Source organism: Coturnix japonica, chromosome 5 (assembly GCF_054131305.1).
Source record: "Coturnix japonica strain WE chromosome 5, WE-NBRP24, whole genome shotgun sequence".
Taxonomy (NCBI): Eukaryota; Metazoa; Chordata; class Aves; order Galliformes; family Phasianidae; genus Coturnix; species Coturnix japonica.
In genome coordinates, this window is record NC_140667.1 from 47,134,168 (window position 1) to 47,151,363 (window position 17,196).

The 17,196-nt window shown below is 40.3% G+C and overlaps 1 long non-coding RNA gene across 5 annotated transcripts in view; it reads left to right on the forward strand.

Moving 5' to 3' along the window:
- The window catches only part of LOC146760791 (uncharacterized), a 49,528-nt gene that overhangs the window by 16,191 nt on the left and 16,141 nt on the right, over window positions 1-17,196 (forward strand). For 2 of the 5 annotated variants that reach the window (XR_014947275.1, XR_014947278.1), the window contains one exon: window positions 7,452-7,663. The exons of 2 other annotated variants lie outside the window; for them this stretch is intronic. This is a non-coding gene — a long non-coding RNA (uncharacterized LOC146760791). Of the gene's footprint in view, window positions 1-2,236; window positions 6,357-7,451; window positions 7,664-17,196 lie in introns of those variants that run through there. One more of the 5 variants, XR_014947276.1, reaches the window with a different exon arrangement.

Genomic DNA, 17,196 nt, shown 5'->3' on the forward strand with positions numbered 1-17,196 from the left:
TAACATCAGCTGCTTCCCTCCCAGCCATGAAAGTTCACAAAAACAACAAATTCACCTATTGTATTTAGCCTAGGATGGGATCTTTAACCGCATTAGCGCTACTCTTCCTCGGGAATACGCAACGAGGCATATTTGAAAATAAACTTGGTGACTCCTGCCAAGTAGGTGTCATGCATAGTTCCTATTTAAAAGGCAGATATGCAATTTTAAGCACACACTTTAAGTCCCAAGACAGACAATACAATTTAAGCAAACTGTAATTTAGCATGTTGCTTGAATCGGGTCACAACCAATGAAGCATTACTCATGCCAGCAGTCCAGCTGTGGATTGTAGGATGGCATTTCTATCACAGAGTCTGTTAGAGCAGGTGCTTTTTTCCTTTTTCTTTCTTTCTATTTTTTTTTTTTTTAAATTCTTTTTTATTTTTTTTCATTTTTGGTTCCTCTAAAACATGCTCATTCCTTCAGAAAATCAGCTCTATTTGGCACCTATTCTAAGAAATGCTGACTGAAATTTCCAAACTGCTTTAACCACAGAGAAAGAAATCTTCTAATGTTGGTGTTGAAACACAACTTTCAGTTTTAAAGGCCGAGTGTCCCTCTTTTTGTTTTTTAAATAAGTTAAATGCTAAAGCAGCAAGCAAGCACACTTTACAGTCTATTGCATCGGGCTCTTTTTCAGTAGGTTGGCTCCTGCCAACAGCAGGTTCAGAACTGCCAGTTCTAATTAAAAACTTAATTTTAAAGATACATTTCACAGTTTATTCGTAGCTGTAAGTCCTTTCCACCCTCAGAAATTTAAACTGATAGATTGAGCAAATGGAAACAGTTTTCTAATGATTCCCAATTAATGGCTTTAGCTAATTGCTTTTGGCAATTCATGATTGATTCCCTATGCCTACTGAAATTAATTTCTTCTCTTAGACCACTCACCTGGTGTGGACTCCTTCAGTTGTGTCTATTTAACTGCATTTTATTTTCCTCTGTAGTTTTGTATTGCCTCAGCTCAGAAAGGGTCAAAGATTATTCTCATCTTAGGAATTCCAGTGACAAATCCTTTTAGTACTTCCAGTTGTAACGGACAAACAATTGCCATCATAAACTCTTTATAAGTACCACTGTGAAATCTATGATTCATAAGCATACTCCATAGCAAAACCAATTTTGATAGCCCTTGCCTCTCCCTGCTGTGGTAAGCTCTCAGCTCCAGAAATAAAAGTGAAAGAGTTTTCTGCCTTCTAGATTCAGTGTGAAAACACTGGCTTCAGCATGAAAGTTCTTTCCAAACACAAACTCCATACACACGTATGGATGCCTAAATTTTGCTTGGAATTACTTCTGGGCCAGTAAGACATGCAGTGAATTGAGCTGTGAAGGAGCAGACTGTATCATAACCTCTTGACTCACCATGTGTTTACAATTATTGATCCAAAAGCCAGAATACAGTCTAATCATTTGCATCATAAAAGGAAAGTAACAGCTACTGTTACAGTACCTCTGTATACACTTGTTATCTTCTATCACTTATAAGCTTTCCAGATTATAGCTTAAGAGTTCTATTAAGAGAATGGAGACCATATCTTCATTTTATTATTCATTTTTTTGAGCTTAAATAAGTAATTTACTTGTCTTCCACACTGTGATAATCACTGGGTGTAGTAGGGTATCCTGCAATCAGCTTGTCCTCTGAGTAACTTTTATACAATTCATTAGAGCCCCATCTGCTTTCTCACATTAATATAAGCACACCTCAATCATTTAGTGAAGTCAGATGTTTGCATTTACCAACAGGTTTCAAAGCATGACATAGGCTAGAGAGTCCTAAGGAGTTTTGGACTACAGACAGCCTCTTAACTAATTTTGTCACAGAAGCTCATCCCTACTCTCTGATCACACAGGCCACCTACTAGTTTTGGTGGCTGAATAAGAGCCCTGAGTCAAGTACAACTGTAAACATTTAAAAGAGTTAGCTGGAAAATATTTAATACATTTTTAGCTACTTGTAACACCGTTAAGCTGTTGGGGGAAAAAAAAATCTATCCAAAAAGATTCTATCCAAAGATTCTATCCAACCTGCCAGCTCCTCCGTAGACCTCCAGCAGACACTCCCCAAGTCTTTAGTGCTCAGCAGGCCACAGTATGAAATCCACGGGAACACAGAAATGACTTCACTCTTTAAGAATCTAAAAGTTCTTCGCACCTGTGTTTTTTAATTTTTTTAAATTATTTTTTACAGAAAGAGACAGATCTGGCTTCAATTGAAGACAAAGAAAGAGGTATAATTTTAACTAAGAGACATTTAACTAAACCACCAATATATTCTCTTAATTCAAAGCAGGAATAAGGGGAACATCTCCAAATCCAAAGAATGTATTATATCACCAACTCCTTGTTTTTAAGTGGTTCCAAATCATCACAAATATTGTGTAAGAGCAGCTGATTCCCAATATAGATATCCTTTTCTTGGGCAATAAGTCTTGCCAAGACCCTGGCTAAAAATTTACGAGGAGCGCCTCTGATTGTACTTTAAATAATGGTTATTAGTCATAAGGATTGGCTACCTTTCTTTTCTTTGAAAAGCAGCTATAAATATACCATCATTTATTCATTTCTGAAATCATCACATTCTCCTCCAAAAGCATTATGTTAATTTTCCAAAATTTAGCAGCATGTGTTGTAAGTTGTTTGTTTAGACATATAAGTTTGGGAGCATGTATCCTGTCACATCTAAATTATAGGTAGACCGTGTTCATCTAGATGTTAAACATGGGATCTTTTCTGTAAATTCCTAAAGGTGGAATTTCCTCCTCTTAATTTAAAACAACTTCAATCTTGAATAAATACAATCTGATAATTACTTTTAGTTTTGCATTTGTCTACTGATTCCAAAGTCCAGTCATTAATTAGGACTTCAAGCTATTTAGAGAGTATGGACAAGAAAGAAGAAAATTTTCCCTACACTAAAGTGGTTGTAATGTAAACTCATAATTTAAAATCCAATAAATTTACACATTACCTTACATAAAAATCACAATGCCATAAAAGAGCGAACACATGCTTGCAATTAAAGCCATGGCAGTCTCATCCCATTGTATGAAAAATAGCTCTATCATAATGGTCCTAAGTTCATGCCAGAATAGCAGCTAATCATGGGAGAGAGATGATCTAACGCTTACAGAACATGAAAATAGAAATACAACGTTCTGGTTCCAGTCTATTTTCTCTAGACTTGCTGGGTGATCCTGTGCGTGCTACTTAAGCTTTTGGTCCCTCAATTTACCCATCTGCTGAACAGCAATAACAGTATTTATCTGAGTCAGAAGAGTTTTGTAAGAATAAATCCATAAATCATTGTCTCTTATTACATACTCATAACAAGCTTTCTATGGAATATCTGTCATAGACATTCTTAAGAAGCATGCACAGATTACTAATTTTACACTCAGTACCTCTAAAAAGTAGAGTTATGGAAATATTTTGCTGGAATAAAATGAACTTTCATGGTCAGACCATTTCTATTCCTGTGCTATTAGTATTTTGGTTCTAATAAGCAATATGGTTAATCACATGTATTTTGTAGTTTCTGGCGTTATAGCATCTTAGCAAATATATATTCAGAATTTCAGACAAAATTTTTCTACACAAAACCCATGTAGAAATTTCTTTGATTCTTTATCTACTGTTTTTGTAAGAGACAATAAATTATTTGTAAATGAGGAGGGCCATAATCATATCTTAGAAGAAATTCTGCTAAATGCTGCTGTAGATGATTTTTCATCTGAAAACGAATGCAGGAATAGTGATTAACAGCCACAGTATGGCTGTGCACTTGTACCTAGAGGGGCATGCTGGTACCAGGTCACTAAGGTCAGTTGTCCCATTCATTGACAAAATCATTCACAATATGAGAATGAATGAAGCATCTTGCAAGTCTCATTCTCAGAGCATGTTTCACAGTTCAGGTCAGAGCCAGTCTATCGGTGGCATACTTTCAGCATGTAATCATCTGTAAAGTCACGTCCTAACAGAGATAATGAGGTCCCATTCATTATTTGCCAAAGAAATGCAGCAGTTTAAGTCTTGCTTCCCTTACCCTACACTGGAAAATTAAGTGCATGAAATTTGGACTTGATCCTACCTTCACTGAAGTCAATAATTAGACATCACCTGATTTCAAGAGAGCAGCAGCAGACTTTTATAACAGAGATCACATTAAATTCACTTATCCTTCCCTCACAGAGTGGAAAGCAGGTCATGGGTCTGGTGTCTGCAGCAATAATGAGGAGGCTTTAGAAACTAAATGGGATGTAGCTGATGATTTTAGCACAAATTAAACTGAAGTACTAATGACTTACCAAACATTATTCTTATCTGTTGCACAACCAGCACATGATGATGTCCAGAAATAGTGTAACATCATACTTCAGTCAAAGCCTCAAGGGCTGCTTCCCCATTCACTCACACCAATATAAATCAGGAAGCAACTTCACCAAAGTAATTGAATTACATAAGACTAAAATTAGTGAGGGGAGAATTAGGCCTGAGGCAGTGAAAGGGAAGAAGGTGTCACCTCTTGCCAGCCCAGTCCGAGAAGAGGGCAGCCCCAACCAGCTGAGAGCCTGTGGCAGACCTACTGTTGTTCAACCCACAGCAGGTCTGCTCAGGGTGAACAAAGCTGGTGGTGTGTGGTCAGAAACCTCCAGAGAAGATGGAGCAGTTCCAAGGGAAGTCACAGCAATGACCAGATCCTTGAATTTTACTGCAGTGCCAACTCACATTGGTCAGTCCTAGGCCAAGGTACAGGGCTGCTTGGAGCTAGTTTGCCTCAGCAGGTTGCTGACACACAGGTTGTGGTGTATCCTGGAGATATTGTCTCTTTTTGACACTTGTCTTATCTCACTGACAAACACAGCTGCCCTCAGCAAAGGGGCATTGGCTGCTTCTGGCATGAACTTCCAATTCCCTCTACTTAGACCAGGTTACTAAGATGAGTTTTCCTTTGGTGTATTAACACAGTTACTCATATACAGTACTATATTCTTGGTGAAAATGCATAATCCTTGGTCCAGGACCAGCTCCCTTCCTTCCCAGGTGTGTTGCATTCCTCACTATGACACTCAATGTGCAATGCATGTGCTGCCCTGCCCTATTCTCCATGTTCCCTGCTGAGCTCCTGCCCCCTTGGCAGAGTGTCCCATAACAGCATCCCAGTTCCAGTGGCAGCAGGACAGCAAGGCTACAGGCGAGCAGAAGGTCCCCTCCAGAACATCACCTATCTAGGCCTGAGGAACTCAGTTCAATACCGAGTCAAAAACTGATTGCTGTGCAACTCAGAGGCCAATAGATCCATACCTCACCCTCTTCAACAAGTGCTTCTAGCTTCTGAGCTCAGAGGGATTAAAAGTACAATCATCCAACCCTTTTATAGCTTTTTATGTGAACTCAGCATCTTGTTCTGTTGAGAGAGCCAAAGTATTTCAAAACAAGTAGCACGTTCAGCAGAAGACACATAACTCCATCTACATTTCCTACATTGCAAGTGATAGTACTTCATAGCTGCATGCATCCTCTTTTATGTACTAAAACTGAAATTACAGATGAACCATTACTCTGTCAAAAATTAGCAACTCTGCTTTGTAACTCTAAGTGGTTTTTCATATTGTGAATAAGCTGCTCACTAGTGTTATAACTTTAAGCAGCATTTTAGCTGCAAAACAGCATCTTACATGGCTCACAACAATTAACCAAATGGGACATGTAAACTAAAAATCAATGCTCAACAGTGCTGCAGCCTTATTTTAAATGCCAAACCACACTCAAAAATCTTTACTAGAAAGTAAAGACAGTGCTGTTTTTCAACTAGGACATGTCTCTGTGTATAAAGGCAAAATATTACTCACAGCTAATATTTCAGGCAAAATGCAGGACTACTGATATTGAAATTATTGTATAGTAATTTAGATTAGAAACAATAGACTTTGCATTTTTCTGTTATTCCTTACACCTGAGAAGCTTTAAATACATTACAATAATTAAAACCGATAACATCGTGGTGATGTATGAGTCTCCACCAAAAGATGGGTAAACTGAGACTGAAAGTGGTAATTTGTGCCAATCTGTGCCTTACCCAATAAATCAAAGAACAAAACAGCACAGACCTTACGATGCCCTGGCTTTCACTTCACTGGTCAAACTTTTACCAGATCATGTTTCATGCCAAGAGAACCTCATGCTAACAACCTCATTGCATTTGAGAGTGGGACCCGGAGCCTTCAATTCCACTGTTGCAGTAACACTTCATCACTTGTACTCCTGTATACAATTATTTTTACAGCCAAATAAAATAACTTCAGGAATTCGCATATTTCTATCATATTGTTTTCCAAGCACCTCAATTAAAATACCATTGGAAGTTTTTCTCTCATTTGTCAAGAGTTCCCGTAAGCTTGTTTCCCTTTTATGTGGTACTGGATTATTTACTCTTCATTTTCTACCTGGAACATGCCCTGACTAGTAACTAGATGGCAAACATGACACATCCAAAGCCCAGAAACCTGTTCATTTGACTCCATCAGTCTTTTGGGAGTTTGGCTTTTTCTCCTGACCTTGCATATGTTATCTCCATTTTTTTCTGCAAATGCCTCAGTCAGTTGCCTGAGCCAGCCACAGGCAGGATTAGTAAAAGTAGGCATCCACAGATGTTAGGCTACCAAAAATGAATACCAATGGTGTGAAAGTATTTCAGGAGCTTTCATTCAGCGGAGGGCTACAGGATTTGGGGTGGTGGAGAACCTACTGCTGCACCTTGGGAGCAGAGGCTACCTAATGCCCTAATTATGTAATACCCTGCTCTGTCCTCAGAGCTGGGGTAGTTTCTGGGTCAGGGCCAAAGCTCAGCTGGGAGGTGTCAGGATATCAGCAGAGGGCAGGTGTTGGGCTACTCCTGCACAGTGACTTATTGGCACAAAAAGGAATAGCAGGCTTTATAGGAGTTTGGAGCAGTGTGGCTAATGAGGAAAAGAGAAGCTTGATCCATGGAAGTGTTGAGCAACCACAACTCCCTTTTACTTCAGCACTTTTGCAGATCAGACCCTCAGGGTTATTTGCTTTTTGGAATAAGCCAGTTGTGGTCTACATCAGCCCTCCCTCTTGGCACTAATGGCCCAAGCAATTCCTTGCTGGCTTTGACCAGCCGTAATCAGCGTGGCTTCCAATCACAGAGAGTGACACGAAGTTATTTTTAACATCTCAAATATACCAAGAGACTAAGGATCCAGCTTTTGCAAAGTGACTGAAATGCTTCTTTCCTCTTGCTTAATGCAGTTCTCTCCCCAGGCTCAGAAAACCGTTGTTTTTGACAAACTACACCGTGCTTGGGAGAAAAGAGTCAGCTAGATTGGAAAAAAATTGTAGATGAATTGTTTATTTTATCACTCCGTTTATCTTTTCAGTGTTATTGTTCTGTCAAGTAATTGAGAGATGAAGAAGGGCTACATCACAGTTACACTTTGACTCGCAAACCAAGAAAGATGGGAAAGATGGGTGGCTGTTACGCTGTGCCTATTCCCAGTTCTGTCCTTGAGAAGGAGCCTTTGTTCATTCTTCCTCATTTCTGACTACTCACTAGGAAGGGCCAAGGAAATTAAAGTTTCCTCCAAGGTGATCTTCTGCATTGTTTTCTCTTTTTGTCCACTTGGAAAGAAAAATAACCAAGCAGCGCAATATAGGTATTTCTCCACCTGACTTACCAAACACTGTTGCTTTTTCCCCTTCTCCAGAAACTTTCTTATTGCCCTACATCACTGACACGGATTTCTTTATTTCACCATGTGGGAAACTCATCCTTTACCATCCTGATTCACTGAGATAAGTACCACATTGCTTATTTGCTTTCCCACTAAGTTTATCAGCTAAGTTTTCATGAGGTGAGAAAATCACTTGACAGTTGCAATCGGGTTGATTTTCGGGAAAAACAAAAGCTAAAAAAAAAATAGTTTTCTTACAAAATTTTTCTGAGGTTTATTGACATGAGTTTAAACTTTTCTACAAGTGAGACAGAGGGACCTACCCAACTAAATCCAATCACATCTCTCCTTTGTCTGGTTTGGAATATACATATAGGAATGTGAATGCCACATGAACATCCCAGCTGCTGGCTGTTTTGCATTTTCTCTGCCTCTCTCCAGATCTCTTTCCCCATCTTCTGCATTCTCTCCCCACTCTCATCTGCTCCCCTGGCCTAGCTCTCAAAGCGTAGCTCTTCAAAGAAACCTGACCAGCTCTATGGATCTGTAGAGTGATGAAGCAGATCTGGCTGTCAGAGAATTATTTGTTACAGGCACTGAACTTAGTTCAGAGCCAAATTAGTTTATCATATGGAGCTTTATGGGTATTTGGTATGGGTTGCCAACCTACCTCAACAAAAGTTAACTCTCATTTGCTGGGAGTCTGAAGAGATGGTGCTGGTAACATCACAGGGTTCACAAATACAACACAACTTGTCAAAACAAGTTGCTCTGGCAACATCTGTTAGCAGCCCACAGAACTATGTAGCACTTAAGCCAGATATAGCCATAATATATTTTTTTGCAGATAGCCATAGCTATTCGTACCTTTCCCAGACATCAACATATATTATTTGTTGCTGGCCTCAGAGAACCCCATCATTTCTTTCACAGAATATTTTGCACTTCTCTGCCACACCAGGTACATCTCAGGAACAGTCTATACTGGAGACATCAAGCTCAGAAATATCAGATTCCTCCAGACACTCCTGTTGATTCTTAAAACCAGCATCAGAGATTGGTTCCAGGCATCATTGCTTCTAAATCAGTGGAGCTAATTTCTTATGTGATCTCCTCCCATTTTCACCACCACTCCAAATCCTTAATAGCATTGCAACTAGGTTCATACACTGTATCCAGCATTGGACATGCTGATCTGGCACCAACGGGCAAGACTTAATAAGTGTAATTTTGGCTTCTGAGCTCATCACTATAACCATTTTGGTGCCTTATCACTGCTGATAGATTCACAGAGACCAATCAAATTTCATTCAAGTAGTGAGGTAATATCAACATGACTACTCTACCACAAATGTTGTTTGTAAAGAGGGGAAGATGGCAGATACAGGAGGAGTTCTGTCTTGAGTACCATCAGCATCTTGTTGCAAGTCAGAATTCTTTTATGCTTTTGGCATTCTACAACAGCCATGGATTAAAGAGGTAAGTGCAAAGACAACTTCTACAGTGAAAATTACTTGTGAATATTTCTTTTGGGAGAAGGGAGCTGCCTATTGAGAGAACAGAATCAAAGGAAGTTAATGCATGCCACAGATGTGCCATGCCCTTCCTCTGGCTTTAGTAAGCTCAGTGGGTTTTTCCACTGAAACAGCAAGGGATTTTCCTATCACAGGATAACAGACATCAGTAGATCTCCCACCATATCTAGACATTGCATCTCTTCCAATTTAAATGCTACATCAGTGGTTATTAAGACTGCGTTGCAAAGAAATAAAACTAGGGAAAACATTCCGGAGGGTACTCTGGATTCTATTAAAGGATTGAATTTCTTTCTATATTACACTTTTTCCATATGGCTGAAATCTGGAGCTGCATAGTACTGTGAATATGCTCATTTACTGCTAGTGGCATAATCCCAGATGGCAACAAATGACCCAGTTCCAACAGCAATGTATAGATCTTTAAGACACTGACATTCATCCGTACTCTTGGGATATTCCTTCCAAACAATGAATGACTGGCAGATAACAAAGTTTAACTTCTGCCTTCAGTTTTTTACTCTTTATGGCTAACACTGCTGAGTTACTTCTTTGTTAAGTACTCAGCCTTGTAATAGCGTACAGATGACATGAGATATTCCCTTAGCCACCACCAAACAATCTCCTTTGGTCCATGGAGGTCAGCTGTGGAGCAGGCAGCGTGTCGCTATCTGTGTGTAAGGATACGCTCTGGCATGCTTGAAGTGAGCTGATAACGTCTTACCCCTGCTTAGGCCCTTCAGCTGCCTCTTGGGGAAGTGTGAAAAGCTGCCAAGCTCAAGATGTGCTGCATCCTGCAATTTGGCCTTACTGAGAAGAACAACCCCTCCCCCAAACTCACCCACGCACTTCTTCACCCCAAGAAGAGGTCATCACACAAAAAGGAGATAGGAGGGAAAGAGACTGCACACTTGACTATAGCTGCAAAAGAGAAAAGTCTAGAGCCCTCTTGAGATGTTGTGTAAAAAGAAAGCAATCTGGGCTGTCTCCATTTTTACAGAAAGACCTCTGTGCTCCTGCGGACTTCATGGGCTGCCAGATGGAGACAGCTCCAAGTAACACTGAGCTCTTATTGCTGCAGAACACCAAGGAGAACTATAACCCCAAATACTGCAGGTGTAGGAGGGAATGCTTGCTCAGATGATGATTCATGTCAGCATCTGAATAAATAAGGTCAGACAGCCAGAGATTATTCCAGTGAAAGGGAGTTGATTTGTTTGGGGGGCAGAAAGGAGGGGCTTTTTGTTTCATATCATTATAGCGAAAGCCTGCCCTGATCTGAATCTTTTTCAAGAAGCAGTTCTCACCTATTTTAATTAAGACTTCAGCAAAACATTTAGCTGGCTGTAGCCTACCTGTACTGGAATTGTTGTATCAAATACACAAATCCTATGGTTAGCATATGTAGTATGGTCAGATTTAGGCAGCATTTTTATACAGATCCACAACAGTTTGAAGAAACATATCACCACTACAGACCATCAGAAACAAAAAACTACTTGCCTTAAAGGGCTGAGAAAGGATTAATTAGTCAGTGCTTGTGCAGCACTGCAAAGATACAAATTGTGGGACTGTGTTATTAGCAGGAAAAAGATGCCAACAGGAAGCAGCATTGTTAAAGGCACGAGGACAAACAATGGCTTTGTTCTCATATTTGTAATTGATTCTTCTGCTATTGAAAGGTGTTGGCCTTTCAGTCTAGGAGACTGAAATCCTCTTTCTTCACCCAAAAGAGCTTTCACAGGCTGTGCATACTTTCTCACACTCTCTCACCCATGTTCCTCACTATTAGCTTATAGATGCTAGACAGTAGTCCATTCTCCATAGCCCTTTTATTGCTTGGCCTCTGCTTCAACTGCCAAGAAGGGTGCCATTTAGACGCAATTGTTACGGTAGCTTTTACGATCTAGACATGGTGTCTAGGATCAGAGACTTCCTAGCAATTCTGCATATGCTGCTCTGCTGCCGTTAGAGGAGAACAGCTCCTGGCTGCCAACCATGTGGGCAGAATTCAAAGCAGTGACCTACAGATGAAAGGCACCCCATCCCCAAATGGGCCAGCTGAGCCATCCAGCCCCCAAATGCCAGGTCCTCACTGAATGAAACTGTATTGTGATGTGGTGCTCAGAAGAGGAAAGAAAAAGACCATTTTAAAATATCTGTGGACAATGGCTCACTAGAGCTCAGGCTGCAGACATCCAGACCTCACTTACATAACATTTCTATCATGCACCATCCTCCTATCCAACTCCCCACCCCATGCCAAGGTGCTGGAGGGAGGTCCTGTTCTTATTTATGCAACATGAATACAAAATCAGTGAGAGTGGCAGAAACTTTCCACGGAAAGGTATGGGGCCTTTGGCATGCTGAGGAAAACAGCAGAGCAAGAACAACTTGTAAGTTAGGGGGAAGAGAAGGATTAAAGAAATTGGAATAGCTACTTTCAAGTATTTCCTCAAAAAAAAGAAGGAAGACTGTAGCCCTTTAAACCCAAGACACACAGGAAAAAAAAGAAAGGAAAAAAAAAAAGAAAAAAGCCTCAGCAGAGCTAAGCATCCTTTTTCCCCATTTGTTATATTGCTCACTTTGAGCAGAATCGCTTTTTTACATTGCTGTCCTCAACTCCTGCCACACATATGGCCCCTGCCCTCCCTCCCTGCTAAACAAAGGCCAACCAAAGAAGGTGATTTTGTCACCTGGAGTCAATTTATGCTGGTCTGCGCTGCGCTGTGACGCCGTGCTGGGGTGGGACCTTTTCAGATGTCGGGATGATAGGAGAAAGAACAATGAAGCAGCAGAGTATGTGTGGCGGGTGGCCGAGTCATCCTATCACCATGTATTTGTGTAGTTTCTTTTAGTGCCATCCAATCTTTCCTTCTGTCCCTAAATGGCCTGTGTTGAAAATGTCCCTGCTTACAGTTGCTCAACTGGAATGAGGACAAATTGTTTGCAGTGGCCCCCTTCCAAATGCTTGTGCTGTAACTTTTGTCTTGACTAGTCTCTGGAGATATCTCTAGAGTGAGTTTCCTATGACTCGTTTGCGCTACCCCAAAGTCATGTCGGGTTTTCTTCCTCTACTCTTTCAACTTTGTAGCAGGAATCTTGTTTAAAACACATCACAGAGAAAGTCAGGGCAGGCAGTGCCTCAATGCAGTTATGTCACAAGTTCTCCAGTGAATTATAAGTGAGGGGGATGGGTCTCGAGGGTGCATGAGGTTACAAAGTGGTGCTAGCAGGCAAAGGGATGCACAAGCAGAAAAAGCACAGCCACATCAAGCAGCTTTGAGTTATTAAGTGTTGCTAGGAAAGCTTCACCATCACTGCTAATACATCATCTGCTTTTGTGGGTAGAAAAATCTAGCCCTTGGACCCTCCAGGCTGCATTAATTCAGCACTGAAGGGGTGGTGAAGGTACTCTTCCCCTTCACATTCACATATGAATTAGTCCAGGATGAGAAGTCAGCAAGAAAATACGTTAACAGAAGCTGAAGAACTAAGCCAAGAAAGGAAGCGCTTGTAGTTCCAAAAACCATTGGATGAAGTTTTGCACGTAAACTCATTAAAAGACATTGCAGAATAGATGGTTCATTTCCCTCCCTCTCATATGGATGATCTATTAGACATACATATATTGATAATTTTTGCCTAGGATAACTCAATTCAAAGACCATTGCTCTTGTATTTTTTAATGTATGTTAAATATTAGTTACTCAACAAAAGTACAATGTGCTTCTAGAGGAAAAAAATAGTTAATGCTGTGATAAGGTCTCCTTTGACTCCCTAAAAGCAGAAAACAAGGCACTTTGCAGAAGTTGGTCAGAAAATCCCCATAGTGAGGGAGAACCAGGCTTGGAGATGAGATGTCTGTGTTTCCTCATGGAGACCCTGGACATACAAAGTCAGAGAATCATAGAATGGCTTGGGATCAAAGAGACCTCAAGTATCATCAAGCTCCAACACCCCTACCACAGACAGGGCCACCAACCTCCACATTTAATACTAGACCAGGCTTCCCAGTGCCCCATTCAACCTGGCTTTGAACACCTCCAGGGACAGGGCATCCACAACCTCACTGGGCAGCCAATTACAACATCTCACCACTCTCTCTGTAAAAAGCATCCCCCAATATCCAACCTAAATCTTCCCTCCTTCAACTTAAAACCATTTCTCCTTGTCCTGCTATTATCTACCCTCGTAAAGAGTCAACTCCCTTCCTGTTCATAGGCTCCCTTTAGGTACTGGAAGGCTGCAATGAGGTCAACTCATAGCCTTCTCTTCTTCAGGCTAAACAAGCCCAGCTCCCTTAGCCTGTCTTCATAGGGGAGGTGCTCCAGCCCTCTAATCATCTCTGTAGCCCCCCCCCCAGACCCTCTCCAACAAGGGGCTTTGTGCAGGCTTCTCACAGTTATGCTCATCCTGTTATTCAGTTTAATAAGTTGTGCACCACACTGTGATTGCATCCCCCAGATTGCCACCTACCTTCTAGAGAAGTAATCTCTACAACAAACCTATTCCTGTATTTCTGAGACGTTACCAGATGGAAGTGAACATAGCATGGCCAGACTGGGAATTCCAAACAGTAAGGGTTGCTCAGTGTTTCCAGACTTAAAAAATAGGATTTCATCTGACTTTGCCACTAATTCAAAAAAAAAAAAAAAAAAAAAAAGCTAGAAATTTTATTTTCCTCTATTATTTTATTATTTTATTTTTATTTTATTTAATTTTTAACCAAAGCAGAGTCATACCGTACCACTGCCTTCAGTTAGTCAGCTGAATGATTGCTTCCAGTGCATTCGGGATCTCACAAACACCAAGGCTACTTTGGTTTTCATTAGCACTAGAGGGGAAAAATAAACAGGCTGGGCTCATGGTTTATAATTGCATATGTAATTACCACTTTAAGACCACTATTAGCAATACAAATTAGCTCACTGCCCTTTTTATCATCTCTGCAGTGCCTCACAGAGTGCATGTAAGCTGTCTCATCAGGCAGCCAGATTCTAATCTCAGATGCGAAGAAAACAGCCCAATGTACCTCTTAAAATGGTCTCCTCTGTTTGTAAACATACTGCTCAGCAGTTGGAGCCATTTCTTAGTGTTTGTCATTCAGCTAGAAACAGAACGTGTCCAGGCCACTGTTTGGGCCAAATCCTGCTGGTAAGAATTGTGTACCAGGATAAATTTTTGCAGTTACTCCTAGTTTGCCTTGAATATACCAAAGAGCCAGTGGGAAGAAGTCTGCTGACATAAGAAAGGCAGAGCTTGCACTCAGCATAATCACTTTCTTCCATATAAGTAGAAGGGATGATGAGGAGCATATTGTCAATAAAACACAGAGGTTATTTACAATTCAACTTCTAAAAGCTGCCATAAAGCAGTGAATAGCAACGAATAATTCCAAAGCCATTCTACTTGGTTTTGGTTTCTACTTTATTTTCCCAGAGCTCGTATTTTCAAAGGGACAAAGCAGAGACACCCAGAGGAAAGGAAGTCTGATTCTAAGAAGCTGTAAAAAGAAATGCATGGCCACAGATCAGGGAGTAGTTTTATGTCTCATATGTTTTCTGACCTTACGAAGAGCAGCTTTAAAATGTTGCTCTCCCTCTCAGAGTGGACTCAATAGCTTACCAAGTAAGAATGGGAAGAATCCTGAAAAGGTAGATCCATAACAAACTCTTGGTCACTGAGGCCAGAAGGACCCTTTGCCCACCCCTCTGCCTGTGACAGGATTGATTTAATTATTCTATAACTGTTCCTGTAGATGGGCGTCTGGCCTTGAATAACTCCAACGACAGCGATTGTCCAACGGTTCTTGGCAGCTTGTCCAACTGCCTAACAGTTCTTCCAGAGTTTTGCCTAATATTTAACCTAAAACCTCCCTTCTGCTTCAGCCAATTATTATTTGTCTCATCCTTGTTGACTAATGAGAATAATTGATTCTTGTCCTCTTTATAACATTCCTTTATGTCTCCCGTTATTATGTTCCCCACACTCTTCTTGAATTTAGGCCAAAGGTGCCAAGTTATCTTAACCTTTCCTCTTTAGATCTGAATGCCAAACTTCTTACTATCTTTCTTACACTCCTCTAAATTCTTTGGTTTTTCCATGTTTCTTCATACAGAATTGAACGCAGTTACTCCAGTTATGCTTTAACCAGTGCCAAGCAGAGCGCAATAATTACTTCAGTAACCTTACTGACCCCATCTAATAACAAAGGCAAAATGCAGCATGTAATTAAAATCCAAAAAAATAACTATTTTTAAAAGCTAATTGACTTAACAATCAGAACATTCTACAGCTCAGAGAACACGCGCTAAAGAATTTAAAGGTTATTGTTCATTCAAAACATCTTTTTCAATTATATTCTGTATACTGTATTCTGGGCTATGTGCAGTTTTACTCCTATTAGGAACGGTCTGTACTGCGTCTCTCACACTCCCTCCCTCCCTTTATTTCCTGCAGATTTAACCCCTAATGGCTCAATGGGGCTCTGTCTACACTAGGGATACTTGTTGAGGATTTCCCATTGACTGTTGCAAGCACTTTCTCCAGCTCTGCCAATATGGCACAGCACAAAACTCCCACTCAACACTTTGAATCCTTTAGGCTGTTGAGACTTCTTCCAGTCTCACTGATATCAGTGAAATAGAGCCAATGGTGAGGCATTTCTAGAAAGTTTCCTGTACACAGAGATAGTTTTCATCTCCTTGGCCAAGCCCATAGTAGGCCACCTTGAACAATCCCCTTCTCTCTGTTCATTAGCCAGTCTCTTAAAAACTCCTCTGTCCTGCAGTGAGCTGCGCACTCTCTTCACATTCATTGACACCATACATGTAGTTACATAGCACTACGGGCACATACAACTGCCTTTCAATTCTTATCTCTTGGGAATGGAAATTCTTGTCACATCCTGGCACAGGTCATGCAACCTTACTGCCATTCGGCTGACAACAGCTATTCTTGGAAATACATTAATTTCTGGAATACCCAAAACCAGACAGTTTTGGCTCCATGAACAGGAATGGCAACCTCAAACTGAAAACCCACTTGACTAAGCAGAGGCGTTTAATTAAATCATTTTTCTATTACACTGATAAGCAATCAGATATGACTGTTGTGAGTAGATGTAACAGTTTCTATTCTTGTTGCTCCATAGCACCTTAATTAAATTACAATTGTTCTGTTGGAAAACACAACTGTGAGAACCTTCAAGTAGAAAACATCAGAAAATATTTGTAACAAAACAGAATCAATTCATAGTGCAATATTTCTTGGTAGATAGAACAAAAAAAGAGTTGGATTAAGAGTGCAATAGAGAAGACTAAGGTTTGACATATGGAATATCTAACAGAGAGGCACTGAAAAATATTGACTCGGAAAGGAACGGAATCTACATTACTGATTATCTCCTAGTACCATTGAAATGCACTGCTTCAGAAGTGATACAGACATAATTGCTTCTACCTTGATCCAAACCAAAGACTTAAGATCTGTTAAGAAGTCTTTCGGCTCTGTTTCCCTATGGCACTACTTTGTTGAAAATTTCTACAGAATGAAGTAAAGTCTTGTTCTCATTCACATACATTTGAGCCTCTTATATTCCATAAAGGTTTCACATTTACAAGTGAGATCAGAACTTGGCTCCTTATAATAACACATTATAAAGAGCCAGAAACATCTCTAGAACAACAGAAGAGCAAAGTTCTTTGTAGTATAGTTCTCATCCCTTAACCAATACATATCATAGAAGGCAAAATAATCACTGCTTTTTTTAATAGCAAGGTCCTGTTCAAGCATGTGTTTGCATAAAACTCCCTCATATATCTGAGTAACACATCTGCACATCCTCCACTTAGAGCAGAGGTGGCTCTGGAGGTCCAAACAAAATCAAATACTACCTGCAAATATATAATGAA